Genomic DNA, 18,501 nt, shown 5'->3' on the forward strand with positions numbered 1-18,501 from the left:
CAAAAAAGTTAGAATACTCCCTCACACCTTACACAAAAATAAGCTTAAAATGTCTTAAAGACTTAAACATAAGACAAGACACTAGACTGTATAGAAGAAAACATAGGCAAAACATTCTCTGACATAAATCTTAGCAATGTTTTCCTAGGGCAGTCTATACAGGCAATAGAAATAAAAGCAAAACAAAATAAATGGGACCTAATTAAATTTATACGCTTTTTCAAAGCAAAGGAAAAACAATAGGCCAAACAAAAAGACAACCTATGGAATGGGAGAAAATATTTCCAAATGATGCAACTGAGAAAATAAACAAACAGCTCATACAACTCAATAGCAAAAACAAACAAACAAAACCCAAACAACCCAATCCAAAAATGGGCAGAAGACATAAATATTTCTCGAATGAAGACATACAAATGGCCAAGAGGCACATGAGAAAATACTCAATATCACTAATTACCAGAGAAATGTATATCAAAACTACAATGAGGTGTCACCTCACACCAGTTAGAATGGCCATCATTCAAAAGCCCACAAACGATAAATGCTGGAGAGGCTGTGGAGAAAAGGGAACCCTCCTACACTGCTGGTGGGAATATCGTTTGGTGCAGCCATTATAGAAAAGAGTATGAAGAGTCCTCAAAAGACTAAAAATAGACTTACCATATGATCCAGCAATCCCACTCCTGGGCATATATCCAGAGGAAACTCTAATTTAAAAAGATGCATGCACTCCAGTGTTCATAGCAGCACTATTTACAATAGCCAAGACATGGGAGCAACCTAAATGTCCACAGGCAGATGACTGGATAAAGATGTGGTATATATACACAATGAAATACTACTCAGCCATAAAAAAGAATAAAATAATGTCATTTGTAGCAACATGGATAGACCTGGAGATCATCATACTAAGGGTGAAGTAAGCCAGAAAGAAAAAGAAGAATACCACATGATATCTCTTACATGTGGAATCTGAAAAAATGACACAAATGAACATATGTACGAAACAGAAACAAACTCACAGACATAGAAAACAAACTTATGGTTACTGGGGGGGAAGGAGGTGAGAAGGGATAAATTGGGAGTTCGAAATTTGCAGATACTAACTACTGTATATAAAATAGATAAACAAGTTTCTACTGTATAGCACAAAGAATTATATTTGATATGTTATAGTAACCTATAATGAAAAAGAATATGAAAAGGAATGTATGTATGCACACGTATAACTGAAACATTATGCTGTATGCCAGAAACTGACACAAAGTTGTAACCACCTATACTTCAATTTAACAAAAAAAGAAAAGAATAATGAGAACCACCCCCCAGGGCATTTTTATTATTCTATATTCTCTAAATATTCATAATTCATCTAAAATGTGAAATAATTTATTCTTTCACTTAAATTGATCCAAACACTCCTTTCCCAAGGACCCATGTGTGTGTATGTGTGTATTTCACTTTTCATTTGTGTTTGTTCTTAGAGATTTCAAAAAATCTTTTTATTAAAATACCTTCTTTCACTTTTTCAACCAGGAGGTGGCTTCTGCGATATTATAGCTGGAATCATTTAATTCAGTCCTCAATTCCCATTTCCTGGGCTTAAGCTAGATTTTAATATTCTTCTGAGAACTATTCTCAGTGACATTTGATTTGCATTTAATCAAGGGAAACTACAGATTTTGGAAGCCTGAGCCATCTTCTGTGTTGCTTGTAATGATTCACTGTGTCCTGGGTGCTTTCTGTTGTTGCTGAAATGATTTGACTTTGGGTCTTGAACTTTAGAAATATAGTTACTATTAAGTGCATATATATATATAGTATTTAAGTTATATGTTTGCATTTCTGCTGAGCAAAACTAAACCCAGTTCATTTGTTGAACAAATTACAATTAAAGATAAAAAGTAGCAGAAGAAATCTGTTGCAGAAAGTCTGTTATGTGCTCCATAAATATTGCCAGCTTCTAAAGCAAATCAGCAGAATAATCAATGCAAACTCAGTCATTTGGACTCAACCCACATTCCACTGCTGAATTCACCACTCTGCTTATGATAGCATGCAAATAAAGCATGGAACTCTGTAATGGTCATACATTTTTGCAAAAGTTTTTTTAACTTTCAAGCTTCTAACAATCATCTAAGAAGAGATAACATTATTATTTCAATTAATCAACAAGTTTTTAAGAAAAATAGTGAATAAAATGGTATGACATTTGTATAATGCTCCACATTAGGTGATGCTTTATAAGGCAAAAGTCACTTCTTTAGGCATTATAGCTTCCTCTTATATGTGCCAGAGAACCCAGTGTCCTGCTTTGCTTGGCACAGTTGGCAGGGCTGTTGGCAATAGTTCATCTAATGTATTTTATTGAAAAAATGGAAAAATGGGAAACATACTTAACTGGGAAATTAGCTGAGAAAGAAGAATAAGTCGCAATTGCTCTGAGCAGTTAGACGAATGGTCATTTTCAGGTGGGGAAACTGAGGGATAAGTGAGTTGTGTAAAGTCACAGCCTAGACTTGCAGTCCCTCCACTTCTACGGGAGATGTCACAGGGGCGTAAGACAGGGTTCTGTTATGATGCATAAGATGCATACAGCCTGTCAGATTAAGTTAAACAAGCAGAAAGGTGGTCCTGGGTGATGGGATAGAGAGACGAAACAGACTTGATTTTCATGACAGACAAGTAACAGTGAGAACTCAAAACTGAGACAACTATACTCAGATGAAGATGCCTGTGCCCCAGTCAAGAATGAGCTTAGAGGCACGTAAACCATTAGTGAACCTGGTCAAGGTTGTTGCCAGGCTGGGGCTCCTCGTGCATCAGTGCGCCTCAGTGGCCGTCATCATCCCACTTCTGTCTCCTTGGCACCCTTCTCTCACCTCTCCAATCCCTCAGTGCAGGAGTGTTCTGTGGGTCCGTCTTCAAGTGATTTACCTTCTCCCTTCACTTGCAGCCTCTGTGATTTCATCCAGTTAAAAGTCCTCACATTCCAACTCTTTGCTGATAGTTTCCAAAGTTACATTTAGACTCTTCACTGATTGGAGAGCTGGTAACTCCAACCACACTCAACATTTCCAAATGTCTATCAAACATATAAAACTTAATATTTCCCCAAACAGAGCTCTAGATTTCCCTCAATCTTTCCATCAAAACCCACTCTTCTCACAGGGGTCCTCATCTCTACACCTAACAATTGGATTAAGCCATGAGCACTCTGCTCTCTCCTACTGCAGGTTCCATCCCTCACCAAACAGTGTTCACTGTGCACGACTCATACTCAGAACAGTCACAGCTCCTCATCCCTTCTGACACACGCTTGTCTAAACTACATCATCTCACGCCTTTTCTTGGTATCCTTGTATGTGCCCGTGTTCTCTTCATATTTATTTTCCACAAACCTTTCAAAATAGGAATCAAATCATGTCTCCTTTCTGCTCAAAAGTCTCCAATGGCTCCCATCTTCCTCGGGCGAAAGCCATATGGTGGCCTTCAGCTTCTCCTTGAAAAGCCTAAGAATGTGCTGCCTCAGGGACTTGACACTTGTTCTTCCCTTTGTCCTGAATGCTCTTGTCACTTAATCAATGCAGCTGCCAGTGCCCCCTCACTGCCATCTCTATACACTTTCCCTAACGCATTTCTATCTGTATATCTTGCCTCCATCTGTCACACTGTATATTTCACATTTGTTTCTTTTTTTTTTTTTTTTTTGGTATAGAATATGGCATGAACATGTCAAGAAGATAGGCATTTTTGTCTGTTTCGCTTCCTGCTGTATTTCCAGTGCCTAGAAGAGAACTTAGCGTGTATTAAGTATGCGATAAGTGGAGTGCGGAGATATAGAGAGCTTTCATCTCACTGTAGCTAAATCTTTAGTGAAGTTTTATGACTGCAACACTAGTTTCAGTAGTCAGAGAATATGGAAGCAATTATTATAACTATATCTAATCTCCAATAAGTTATATCCTAAAATAACAAATTCCTCTGAGCACCCTTGGCTTTGGGGCAGGCTGACATGCAGGGGAAGCTCATAAATAAATCGTATTTCCAGCTATTCAGCACAACCCCTGAACCCTGAAAGTCATCTCAGTCTCCTTGGATTCCCCATATCCAATCAGATATACTGTTGGGGGAAAAATAACTGAAATCAGCAGTCTGGGTCCTACCCATAAGAGAGTGTCAGGAGAAACAAAGGAATAAGACTTCCCTCCCCCTTTACTTTCTGGTCCTGCATGTAAGGAGCTTGGAAGTCATCACTCCCAACTTCACGACAAGAAAAAAACCTGAACAAACTGAAAATAAACAACTCCTCTTAGAGCCATCAAAGAATTGTGGTCACGAGGCAAATTGATGCTTCCAAAACTTGGTGACAGACAGGTGAATACAAGACTCACAACTTATTGGAGCAGAAACCTCCGCTGGAACCAGCACTAAAATAGAAAAAACCAGAACTGTAACTGGCAAATTGCTAGAGGCTCAACGTGGGCAAATTTGAAAGTTGAAAATTCCAGGGGGTCCAGTATGAGGAGGGCCCCCACATTTTCATGAGTTTTACCTCCAGGAGCCTTTCCGTGTTCTTACAGTGAAGACCAGAGAAACACCCACCTTGAAACCATGCTTCCAGCGGGGGGAGGGGGGGATAGCCATTATGCAATACACCTAGAACATTCTGTTTTTCTTAACAAGGCCTACCTTCAAGGGAACTGTTTTACCAGCAAAAACTGGGTAGAACAGAGGTTTTACGGGCCCCTGACTAACCTTAGGGAAGGAAGTACCTACACCAGGCCTCAGCCTGGGCTTCCTGTCTCACCTGGCGGTGGGAAGGACAAAAGCATTTGTGAAGAAGCAGCATTTGTAAAGGTCACAGCCTGGGAAGCCAGGCTCGCTAAAAGACTGAGACTTAGTAACTGGACTATAGACCCCTTTTCTCCCCTGACACCTTACGCCACATCAGTGGGGTTCCTGTATTGTAGCAGGAGCAGACAACAGAAAGAGCCACATGTCTCATATCTTACTTAAGAAGAGGTCTTTAGGGAAACCCAAAGACAACAGCGGAGCCCAAAGCAAGAACACCGCAGGAAACTGTAGCCTCTGACGCCCATAACTACATTTAACAGTAAACGTTACTCTTAGCTAGATAAGCGAAAAACCTCACACTAAAGACCTATTACCTCAGTTCCTTTTACAAATGCATCGCGTCTGACATTCAGCAAAAATTATAAGGCATTCTAAAGGATAAAAACACAGTTTGAAGAGGGATAACAAGCTTCAGAACCAGACTCAAATGTGGCAGAGATTTTGGACTAATTGACCAGAAATTTAAAACGATTATAACTAATACATACACTGTAACACAGATGAGAAATGTCTTTCATGGGCTCATCAGTAAACTGGACACAACCAAGAAAACAATCAGTGAGCTTGAAGACATGTCAAAATAAGCTTCCAAAACAAAAATGCAAATAAAAAAGAAAACAATGAAAAGGCCAGAATATCCAAGAACCAGGGGACAATCACAAAAGTGTATCCTGCATGCAATGGAAAAATCAGAAGGAGAAGAAAGAGAAAAAATGAACAGAGGAAATACTTGAAAAAAATAATAACTGGGAATTTTCCAAAATTTATGATAGACATCAAGCCACAGGTCCAAGAATCTCAGAGAACCCTGAGAAAAAGTACACCTATGTATATCATATTCAAACTGCAGAAAGTCAAAGGCAAAAAGAGTATCTTGAAAGAAGCCAGGTTTGGGGAGAGACCCCTTGTCCACAGAAGAGAACGGGTAAGAATTACACTGGAATTACATTCATAAGCCATGGATGTAAGACAAGAGTGGAGTAAACCATTTAAGTGTTGAAAGAAAAAAACCCACCAGCCTAGAATTCTGTACCCAGAAGGATTATTCTACAAAGTTGGAGAACAATGAAGACTTTCTTACACAAACAACAACTGAAGAAATTTCTCACCATTAGACCTGCCTTGCAAGAATTGTTAAATCAAGTTCTTTGGAAAGAGGGAAAATTATGTAGGTCAGAAATGCAGGTCTAAATAAAACAAGGAAGAGCATTAGACAAGGAATAAATGGAGGTAAAATAAAATGTTTTACTTTTCTCATTCTTAATTGATCCAATAGTTAACAATTTGTTCAAAATAACAATAGTGGTGAAGAATTTGATGATTTTACTTTATGGATAAGGGAGTTGAATGGCACCAGTATTGTAAGAGATGAGGGAAGTGAGAGAGGAATTAGACACACTCTAAGGTACCTGCGCTATCTGTGAAGTGGTACAGTGTTATTTGAACGTGGACTTGAATTAGTGGTAACTGTGTATTGCGAACTCAAAAGCAACATTAAAAAGGCAAAAAAAAAAAGTATAGTTAATATGTTGAAAGGAGAAAACATGGAGTGATATCAGATATAAAATTCTCGGTTAAAACCATCGGAGCCAAAAAAGAATGGAAAGAAAGGAGGAGGGATGACCTTTCTCTTGGGGAGACTGAGAAAGGCTTAGTTCCCACGCACAGGGGCACAGAGCAAAGCGACACTTCTCCCGACACACACAACATGGTTGGCCCTTTCCGTGGAGGGCATTCAGAGAAGGCCTTCTTCATTCAACTTCTTTTTTTTTCATCCCATAATCCGCTCTCCAATCTGTTCACAATTAACTTGGTCTCCTTCACAGACCAACTTCGGAAAATGAGGAATTTGCATGATCTGGTCTCATTTTCTTCAGTGAGACCAAACTTCTTTTCTAAAATAAGTGAAATTGCTGCCGTGGCGTAAGCGTTAGCACCCAGACGACTTATCACGACTTAAACAAATCAATAATCAAGTCACTAGACACACTAGTCAGAACTGGACCAGAAATAACCACACTGGAGCCTCAAACGCGCACGACATACTAGGTCACTCACCCAGATGCAAAGCTGTGAGATTTCAGAATCCATACCTGGCTCGCACAGTTGCAGTAAAAATGTCTTCGTCCAGCCCAAGTAAGGGTTACTTCGCTAGTAAGACGTACTCTCACGGGGTAGCTTTGACCGCTGGTCACTCCTAATAGATATTAAAGTCCCCATCATCTAACAGATGGTCTGGAAAGCTGGCCAGGCCCAGCCACACTAAATTTGGGCCCCCTGTAGCACACGAGAGGAGCCGAGGAGGGGTGGAATGCTTTGGGGAAGGTTGGCAAGTAATACACATCAGTTGTGTGAAAGGAAGTGAGAGAACACCAGACAATCTCCCCACCTTATAACTTCTCCCTAGAGCCTACGCCAAAGTCACAGACAGAACAGCTCAATTTTTTAGGAAGAGATATCACGTTGGTGAGCTTACCACTCACCAGCTGGGAATCTGGGGACAAGTCACTCAATCATCTGTAACGTCAAAGGGCGCATTAAGCGGTTTACAAGGCCCCTTCCCTAACTTCTTACACCTGTCAAGGCCATTTGATCATTCAATTGCTGTTTCAATTCTCCATATCTTGTTCCAGCATAAAAATCTCAAACAGGATTTCAGAAGTGGATGAAGGCCAACTCAAATTTGATTGAATGAGACACGCAAAACTAATACTAGACATTGTTTCAAAGACTCCACAGGTCAGTTTTACGAACAGCCATGTGCACCCGAGACACTTTCAGTGATATGCCCACATGAATGGTGCTGGTCCCTTTGGGACCCACAGCTCCAGGTCGTTTGTCCCACAGCAGCTCCTGCAACCCTCTGTCTGCAGCCTCCCTCCCCTTGCAAGTGGCAGGACCTCAGCCAGTGATGAATGGAGTTAGAGGAGAAGCCCTCGCTCCCTTAGCCCCAGTCAGGGCACCTCTGCAGTGTGTCACACCGAGGCACCCACAGCAGCACCTGCTCCGCACACACCTTCCACTGGCTGCCTCACCTCTGGACGCTCTGAGGTCTCCTCCCAAACACACTGCTTGTACCAAGTGTTTCTTACAGGCTTTGTTGCTGGGCAAACCCACCCCGAGACAATGGAAAACACACAGACATTACACCAGGGCTGTATGGGTAAAGTATTTGTTGGTGGGTAATAGGAACAGACTTGAAAACAGACAAAATATAAGGTGGATTTCTTAATTTCAAATGCAAATACATTAATAGAAAGTTCTAGGATACATTAGGTGGAACTCCTTTTGACCAAAATAATTTAAATGATATTTATGAAGTCTAAAGAATTCAAGAAGCCTTGGGCATCCCCTTTGAAATTAGACAATAAATAACAAAACGAAGAAACATGAGGTAGATATCGGGTAGTAACATGAAATTCACACTGGGGCTATGGCCAGCTCGTCTTACTGCTCCAGAGAAAAGCAAAAGAGATCAGCTGACCTGACCAGGAGAGGGAACTAACGAAGAGTCCCTGTTACTGGTCTGTTCATTGTCATTTGTGTTCATAAATCAAATTATCTGTGTTTTCAACACATAGTCATAAGAAAGAAAACTTATTTTCCTGTAATACTGAGGGTTAACAATCACCAAAGTAATGGTCAGCAGCTTGTATGAAACATGAAAAAGCTCCTATTTCCACAGCAATTTTTTAGCTCCTGTGAATTACCACTTATTTAATCAAATATTATTAACATTGATTCATAGAATTTTAGGGCTTTGAGCGCCTTTGTAATGCACACTGCCAGGACTACTTATTAAATCCCTCAGGCGCAGTGCAGCTCCCTGTGCTGGCTTGTAGATTTTTGTCCAGAGGGGAAGCACAGATTTCTGTCTGGTGGAAAAGACAACCCTTAAAGGTTACGGGTTATTTCCCCGCAGGAAGTTGCTAGTTTTGTATCTAACACAGAAATCTTTTTTCCTAACATTTCTTCATCAAATTTCCTATGAATACCTAGTTCCTCTAATATCGGCTTCTAGCAATAGCCTCATTCATTAATAAGTCGACTAAAATGTCAGACGTGTTCATTTTATATTTGTAAGAGTCATCATTTTAACTGTTTGAAAATTATACTTCAGCAGCACATGGTTCAAATTCTTTTCATAGGCAGAGACACTTAGAAAGAGTAAGCAAATCTTCCTAAGAGCTGGAACCCAAGAATCCTAAATTCTGGACCAGGCCCTTTCTAGCATAGCTCATCCTTCTCCTGTGACGCTGCATGTCCCTTCACTTCCGCAACGCTATAAGTTAGGCAAGGGGGACAGCTAGCACTCTGTAGACAGAGGAAATTAACCCAGCTGAGATAACATCTTGTTTGAGGTCACAAACCTAGTCATCGTCGGATCACCACGACACAGCTGCTGCCACGGTGAGTTCTCGGTTACAGTAAGGACCATTAAAGTAGAGGGGCCTGCCTGGGACCTGGGAGAAGGCCCAGGCACAGTGAGTGCTTGGCCCTAGGAGGCAGGGGGCCAGGTATGGGGAGGTAGTGAAGAAGTCAAAGAGGAGGCAGCTTTTGAGTGGGACCATTTAAACAAGCTCAGTGATGGTAACATTTTACATTTAGTGGTGGACTTAAATTTGTAAAATAGATAAACAAGTTAATACTGTAGAGCACAGGGAACCATATTCAATATCTTGTAGTAGCTCACGGTGAAAAAGAATATAAGTAATGAATATATGTATGTTCATGTAGGGCTGAAGCGTGGCGCTGTCTACCAGAAACGGACGCAGCATTGTAAACTGGCTACACCTCAATTAAAAATAAAAATAAATAAAGAAAGGCTGTAAGAAACTCATTCTTATGAATAAAGTGTGGTTGTTGACCAAACTAGGTTTATTAAATAAAACTGAGAGGAAAAAACACATGAAAATGTCATCAGAAAATCAGCCCCTAGCTAAGATTCTGATGTTATTTTAGTTATTGTTTCTTCCCAAAGAATCAGGCTAATAACAAAGACATATTTTATAAAACATGCACAGATAAAGGCTTGAAGCTGAGTTAATAGTTGAATATAATTTTGTGCACTATTTTAGGTTTTTATTAACTTAATAAACTATAACTAACTGCATCCTCAGTCAATTAAAACAATAGACACTGAACAGTGTTTGCTTGAAAGTTATTAAGATGTACATTGCAGTGTTGTTTCCTGACTATTTATTTCTGTCTAAAAAAATGATCTGGAATATTCTTTTGCTCTTAACCAATCAAAGTGAATTAACCTTATTAAACTGCATCTTCCACAGTATGGTGCAGCCACTGTGGAAAACAGTATGGAGATTCCTCAAAAGACTAGGAATAGACTTAACATACGACCCAGGAATCCCACTCCCGGGCATCTATCGAGAAAGAATCCTACTTCAGAAAGACACCTGCACCCCAGTGTTCATAGCAGCACTATTTACAATAGCCAAGACATAGAAACAGCCTAAATGTCCATCAACAGATGACTGGATAAAGAAGCTGTGGTATATTTATACAATGGAATACTATTCAGCCATAAAAAATGACAACATAACACCATTTGCAGCAACGTGGATGTTCCTGGAGAATGTCATTCTAAGTGAAGTAAGCCAGAAACAGAAAGAAAAATACCATATGAGATTGCTTATATGTGGAATCTAACAAACAAAGCATAAATACAAAACAGAAACAGATTCATAGACACAGAATACAAACTTGTGGTTGCCAAGGGGGAAGGGGATGGGAAGGACAGACTGGGATTTCAAAATGTAGAACAGATAAACAAGATTGTACTGTACAGCACATGGAAATATAGACAAGATCTTATGGTAGCTCACAGAGAAAAAAATGTGACAATGAATTATATATATATGTTCATGTATAACTGAAAAATTGTGCTCTACACTGGAATTTGACATAACATTGTATAATGATTATAAATCAATAAAAAATGTTAAAAAAAAAACCCTGCATCTTCCCCTTCACATTTATTCTGTTAAGAGGGCAGTATGATACTTTGATATACTTAGCATGATTTCCTTTTTGTAAAATATGTGGACTTTTCATGGGATGACAAATTCATTATAATTAGCTTTATGGAACCAAGATTTAGGGAAATAGATCATCTCCTTCTAATTCTTTTTCTTTTTCCTCACGTATACTCAGGCTTATTGGATATAAACAAAATAGTCAAAATTCATAGAAACAAATTGCATTTACAGCTTGTCTCTAGCACCTAATCCTTGAAAATCATTTAACATTTTTAACATATATATATGTACTTAATTTTTTTATTGAGTTATAGTCAGTTTACAATGTTGTGTTAGTTTCTGGTGTATAGCACAATTTTTCAGTCATATGTGAACACACATATATTCATTTTCATAGTAGCTCAAGGTGAAAAACAATATGAAAATGAAAATCACTTCACATTAATCGCAAATAGTGTTCTTGAATTGGGATTTGGATTACTGAGTAGCTGTCATCAACATCATCCCACAAACTATAAGGAAAAAGATAAGTACTAATACTAGGTCAGATTTTCCTTCTAATAGAGCAGATTCCTCTTTCTAAATTATCTTCCTTTTGTAGAAAACTATTTCCTCAATGAACTTATCTGCATCCTTCTACCAAGGCTAAAAGAGATTAGTGTTTACTCCACAGCTGGTCATTGCAGACATATTTGTAAAACATTCCAAAAATATTCATTGTTTGAAGGAAAAGAGAGGCAGAAAAATATTGACATATTCTATCAATGGTTAATGGTTAATCTAGCCCTTGGGCAAATATATCCAAAGCATATGGTCTGAAGAGTATGTGTTTTCTCACAAAATATTCTGTTTCTAATTCTATTGGTGGTTTTAAATAATGGAACTCGGTGCACCGGCCATAAAAGCTAGTTAGCATGGGACAGTCATGTGATCAGGATGACCGTGTAATCACACTTGGGTCACTTCAAAGCTCAACAGCAGAAGCTTGTAAGTTTAATTTATGTCCCATTTGTTTATTCTTGCTTTTATTTCTATTGCTTGGGTAGACTGCCCTAGGAGAACATTGCTGAGATGTATGTGAGATGTTTTGCCCATGCTTTCTTCTAGGAGGTTTATTGTGTTTGGTCTTATGTTTTAGTCTTTGATCCATTTTGAGTTTATTTTTGTGTGTGGTGTAAGGGAGTGTTCTAACTTCATTGATTTACATGCTGCTGTCCAGTTTTCCCAACACCGTTTGCTGAAGAGACTGTCTTTATTTCATTGTACGTTCTTGCCTCCTTTGTTAAAGATTAATTGACCTAAAGTTTGTGGGTTCATTTCTGGGCTCTCTATTCTGTTCCATTGGTCCATATGTGTGTTTTGGTACCAATACCATGCTGTCTCGATGACTGTAGCTCTATAGTATTGCCTGAAGTCTGGGAGAGTTATTCCTCCAGCTTCATTCTTTTTCTTCAGTAATGCTTTGGCAATTTTGGGTCTTTTGTGATTCCATATAAATTTTAATATGATTTGTTCTAGTTCTGTTAAAAAAAAACCTCAACAGCAGACACAACTGCACTGGTATGTGTGGTTTCTCCCCCATTATCTTGACTCCTGATTGAGAAAGAACACAAGAGAGCAGAGTGTCACAGCTGTGCAGTGCAGAGCCATTGACAAGCTGTCAGTGTTGATAACATACATGGATCTGCACCCATTTGTGTCCACTGCTGGAATAACAACTAATATCTTTCCAGTAGCCCCTGGTAACATTTCCATGCACAAGAAACCCGATATTTGCTATATTAAATACAGCAGGAGAGTAGTGTGCCAGAGTGGCCGCTTCATTTTGTCATTCCCAGTTATTTTCCACAAGACTAAAATTCACTGTGGGTCTGTGTTGTTGACATGTAACTGATGAAGAAAAGACCATGCAACAGCTTTCAACAAGCAGCAAACGAAGTGGAGGTGCCTACTCCTCTTCTCAGGTGGTCTCCTGAGACTTCAAGGGCAAAAACAGGTCCCTGGCATAATGCCCGAAGTCTGCTGGACCAAGCACAATGGGTGACCCCAGACTCCACTGCCAAGATCTCAAGTGACAGTGACAGGAACACTTTGCCAAGCAACCTGGAGATTATCCTGACAGGTAGCATATGGGCCATTTTAGACTGTCTGATGTTGACAGCAAAGACAAAGCAAGGAAAAGCTGCATGCTGTTTGCTCCAAGCTATTGTTTGAGCAGCAGAGGTGGTTAGCTGGCCACCTGGTTAGCAATTCTTTCCTGGAGACCTGTACATTGCATGATTCCCCTTAGTTTCCCTCTATATTCTGCTAAATGCCCAATGCAATCAACGTGGTTGTCAAAGCTGAAAGATGCTGCAAGACCGTTGGGCAAATACTTCATTTAACAGATATGGCATCTGAGGACCTCAGATGATCAAACTGACTGCTTAGTTCCAATTAAGCATGTTGTTTTCAGTACATTGGCTACTGACTTTCATTAAAGGCTGTTTTTTTTTTTTTTTTAAAGGATGGCTTTGTTTTTCAAGAACTGAAGTTTCAGTTGGTTAGAATGTGCTGAAGGATGTGCAGTCAGCATCCAATGGATACAATTACGCTTCCAAGATGGGCCTCACGTGCATGTCTGAAGAGCAAGGGGGCAGAGAGAACGTTCCACCCTTGGCCTCCACATGGCTGAAGAATAGGACTGGGGAGGTGCTGTCAATACCCACGTCTGAAAGCTTTTCCTATACACCACAGCTGGAGGGTCTATGTGCAAGCATCAGAGCTATTCCTAGACTCTCGTGCAGTTTCTAGGCAGAATGGCTGGATTATTTTGTGTCGAGGCAGCTGTATACTAGCATTGTCCACGTGTTGTCCCACCATCACTCTCATCGAGCTTTTGGGGTCAGGCCATTTTCTTAGCTATGCTTCTAACTCCCATTAATTGAAAGGTCTTATAAATGACACCTAGCAAGGTCACCTCCTTGCTTTTGTACTCTTTCACCGTTAAGCCATCTGAACACACTTGGGTTACCTCGAACTTGCTGTTAATTGGTGCTCTGCACATCAAGTGCAAAGCTGCCTGATGTGAGACAAAAGGACGCCTGAGCCTTGATAAAATTTAGGAAGACTCTGAATCCTCAATACAAGATGAAGTTGTTCATTTTATTTTTAGTATTATGTAAAAGCAAGGTAAAACACAGTTAAAAATCAAAAATGCTAGACAGGATAGTAAACGTATAAAACTTTTCAAGGGGATAATGAAAGAAAGGCGAATTAAAGTTAAGTTAACAATTTATTATCTGACCCTGACATATCTATTCAAGATCATCTCAAGATGTTGGGCTCCTTCAACTTTGAACTTCATCAGAAGAGAATTTAGTTCACCAAATACCAAGCCTTTCCATCATGCTGGTCTTTGTGAACATCCCTCCTTCTCCTACTGCCTTTCCTCTCTCAACTGAAAAAAGTGCACAGCCTAAAAGTTAAGAATTATGTTGTATTCAGTAGACAAACGGAGGACTTAAGCCCGGGAGGCAGCCTCTCAGGTAGCTCTGAGAGACTGTTCTGAAGAGGTGAGAGAGAAGCCAGGAAATATAGGACTTTTGCAAACAAAACGAAACAGGTAGTCAGAATATGGTAAGATTACTGTTAAGTAAAGCAAAACCAGACTTTTCAAGTTAATGAGTTTCGTACTTTTCCATGTGTGGGAAGATGCAAGAGTGTGGGCTCAGTGAAATCACTCCCTTGACATGCCCCTTAGCTGACCAGGACCGCTGTCCTTTTTCTCTACCCTGAGTCCCCTCAGGCTGCACAGTTGAGGGCTGGCTGCAGCGGCTGCTGGCTCGACAGCCACAGCCTCCTTCACTTACTGATACGGCAGGCAGCTTTCTCCATCCACACCTCCCACTCACTTCAAGTCTCCATTTACTCAGCGGCTCTACTGCTGAGCCTCCCCGACTCCTAAACAGATACATTTGTTCCTTCTCCAGTGTTTCTGCTCCTCGTTTTCAGTAACTGAGGGGCGACGCATCAGTGTGAGTGTGCCTGAGAGTGACCCCATGTGACCCTGGGTGGTAACTCAACGTCCCTGTGCTTTGGCATCCTGTAAAATTAGAGAGAATGATTTTTAAAAAATCGACATCATATGTGCTGTGAGGGCTGAATGAGACACGTGGTACATACAGCACCAGGGCCACAGGTGGGACGGTGTCAGCGACACTGCACGTGTCAGGTGGGGTTACCGTCATTGTGATTGAAGTGCAACTGTTTTCCAGGAGAGGCAGTGGGTGTTCTGAGAACAGTCCCGTGTCCCTTTTTGTGTTCTTCACATCTAGACCTACCCTATGCCAACGTTTTTCACCGACCACCCTAGCACACTGTGTGTCGGCATGTCTGTGTGCTGTCCACGCACTCTGGCCCTCACGCTTCCATCGCGTTTCCTGGCTGTAAGCCTTAGGAACGAGTCTACGACCTAGACCAAAGCGTTGGCTCCGGTCTCCGTTCCCTGAAGGTCATAGTATAGTCTTAGTCATTGAGCTCTGACCTTAGCTCCACTGTGGAAATGATTAAATGAAGGAAATAAAGAGTCCTTCTCTCCACGACCTAAAGCTGAGTGGCCCATCCCATCAGCCCTTTGCTCATCCCACTTCTGGCCATGCCAGGGCCTCACAGGGTGGTAGGGCCCTCAACCTAGAAGCACCCGGTGAGAGGAAGGGAAGGGAGAAGGGGCCGCATGCTCAGGGAAGAGAGGGACGTGGGGTGGGGACATAAGAGGAGGCCCCGCATCTGCCCTGATCTCTTTCCACTTCTCCTATGAAAACTTTCCTTATTAACATGGGTCTGATTCCCTCATCCCACATTTAGACTTCTTTGCCTGCGTGAACAAAAAAAAACTGGGGCAACCCACAAATGGTCATCAGTGAGGACAGCCCGGTATGGAGCACGCACTACAGTTACTGCATGATTAGCTGACCAAAATTTAAACAATAAACAAGCCACATACAGTTTAGAGAACTTGCCACATATGTTGCGTATAAAATGATTCAATGTTGCCATAATATTTACAGATACTCCCACTATATCTGAAGCATTGCAAAGGCTTTTTGAAGGTACAGCTTCTTCCCCATCCTCTCTGTCTCTCTGCCTGTCTGTCTGTCTCTCCCTCCCTCCCTCTCTTCCCATCCTCTCCTGCCCTGCTTCACTCTTTGTCAGTGAAGAAGTTTAGATCAGAGCTACGAAACACAGCTGAGGGATTCCTTTCAATCCTGCTCCAAAGATCTTTCTCCCCATATGATGAAGGAACATGGCGTGGAGCTGGAAGTCTGTTATCACAGGCTCCAGGCGCGGCTATTGCCCAACTGGCTGCATAAGCGAGAGCCCGTCACGTGGCCCTGGGCCGTCCCCTCGGCCATTGCCTCTTCTGCAGCCCAGGAGTCCCAGGGCTCTTCCTCCTCCGTCATCCCCCAGGGTGAAGACTGCGTGCCCACTAGTTAAGCTGTGAAGATAATTTGTCTCTTGCTAGTGTTTCCATGGTTGCCTTTGGGGTCTGACACCTAAACCTGAACGGAGCGTTACCACCTTCTTCCCAGGGACGGGCAGAAGGAAAGGAGGTAATTACACGATCCCGGTTCCCCGTTTTCTCCCTGTTTGCTGACAGTCTACTAGAACTGCCTTCAGTGGGAGCCTTCCACCATCTAGGCTTACAAAACCTCAAGTCTTGTTATTTTAGCAAGTGTTGTGGGTACCAGCACTCTGACCTTGCCCTGAGCTGCCTGAGGAATTTAGACAGAGGGCTTCGCACAGGAGCACAGCAATCACCAGGGACCCCCGCCGAGAACACGGGCCACGTGTGGTGGGGAGACTCTCGGAGACCCGTTGTCTCTGCCTGGGCCAGCAAACATTCAGTTACCAAACGTTTGCTTTTCTCTCCATGTGAACTGCCTTCGTTTTCTCTGAAGCCCCGAACCTCTACTCGCAACGTCCTCATTGGCCTTCAGCCAAATCAGGGTGAGGTTTCAGCCATCTGGGGAGTCACTCGGTTTCCCTAGGTCTCTGCCGTGTGTATCTGTTATAAACTTTGTTTGAATTTTTCTCACCAATCTATCTTATGTTATTTTAATTCTTAGACCAGCCAGAAGAATCTAGAAGGGCAGAGGAACATTTCTTCCTCCCGGACAATCTGTTGTTCAGGCAACACCGCGGTTCCCTGTTATGACTCCGACGCGAACTGTGGCAGCCTCAGCGCCACCCGCCCCGTGAGACCACATTAACGCCCAAAGGGGCACGTCCCCGCGGTGGCTGTGTATAATTTAGCCATGTGACTGCCACACAAATTAAATACTAGCGAAGACAGCACATCCCTTTAATTGGAAGCAATTAGTCTATTTAGTTTTTCTCTTGCAATGTATAAAACCACTAAGAGTCTTTCATTAATACAAATGTAACATAATGACAGAAATCCAGTTTTTAAATGTTCCCCGAGGTCACTCTGAACATGGTTTCCATGCACAGTTATGTGTCCCGCACCAAGACACCTGGCTTAGGTAGTGACCGTTCTTGGTCACTATGCTTCTGTTTTTTGGTACAAACATGGGTTCCTTGCTCTTCTAAAGGAAGATCCTTTTGGGTGATTTAGACCCAATACAGGTACCCATCAGATCCCACACCCTGTGCCCAAACAGGAAGGCTCCAGAAGACAGGCCGAGCGTCAGGACAGCCCACGTGGTCAATCTTCGGGCGAGAAGCCCCATCCCCACGGCTGCCTTGCCAGCCCACTTCCGTTTTCTCTCATCTGACACTTCTCGTCTGAAAACTCCGTCCATGTAAGTCTAGGTCATGGTTTTAAAAGCTGATACATCCCTTAGAAGAACAAATGATAACTCGCACATGGCAATTTGTTTGCTTGCTGGCTCGGTGCAGGGAGGACAGTAAATGCCTCTTCAAGGTGGGAAATCAGCAGAGAAAGGGAAAAGGCGGCGCTTCACTGATCAACCACGGGGTTAAGTCAGACAGAGAGCGAGGCTGCCACTGACAACGTGCTCGTCCTCAAAAGACGCAGTCCCTGCTGTGTGGCCAGGCTCACACTGATGTGTCCAAAAGTGAGAGGCAGTCCCGTTGCAGGGAGGAGAGACAGGTGCATGCCTTCCTCACCTTGGCACAGAGGCGACAGCTGCGGTCTAAGGAATGAAGGATGCTGGCCAGAACCAGCTCGAGTCTTCAGATCTGTTCAGAATCAGGACCAAGTTTTGGAGGGTGAGAACGCGCTGCAAAAATTATCTTACTTCTGATGTGCATGTTGCCCCCAGAGCCCACCCCTCTCTGGGCTTTCGTGAAACAACCTTGGTTGCCCTACCACCTCCCTCCCCCTTGTCTCAATCCCCAGTCTGTCCTGTCCCCCAGCATTGCTGCAGGGGCCCTCCTGGGCTAGAAAGACACCCAGGAGCACTGCCCCAAGTTTTCAATCCTTCTTCATCACACTCTCAGCCCTGAACATGACGCGTCTTGCCGCACCGCTGCTTTAGTGATGACTGACGTCGGGTTTGCAGTCCTAGTCTGCTTTTCTGTCCCTTTGCCTCTAGAGTCAGTCTCGGAACCTGCTTCTCTCCGAGTATGAGTTTGGGTATCTCTGCTTTTATCCTACAGCTTCTTCAAAGTACCACCCTCA

At 42.1% G+C, this 18,501-nt stretch overlaps 1 protein-coding gene across 1 annotated transcript in view; it reads right to left on the bottom strand.

Annotated features, from left to right (window-relative positions):
• The window catches only part of GABRG3 (gamma-aminobutyric acid type A receptor subunit gamma3), a 423,003-nt gene that overhangs the window by 170,797 nt on the left and 233,705 nt on the right, over positions 1 to 18,501 (bottom strand). The window lies entirely within an intron of this gene.

The sequence above is a fragment of the Camelus dromedarius genome, chromosome 29 (assembly GCF_036321535.1).
Source record: "Camelus dromedarius isolate mCamDro1 chromosome 29, mCamDro1.pat, whole genome shotgun sequence".
Lineage (NCBI taxonomy): Eukaryota > Metazoa > Chordata > Mammalia > Artiodactyla > Camelidae > Camelus > Camelus dromedarius.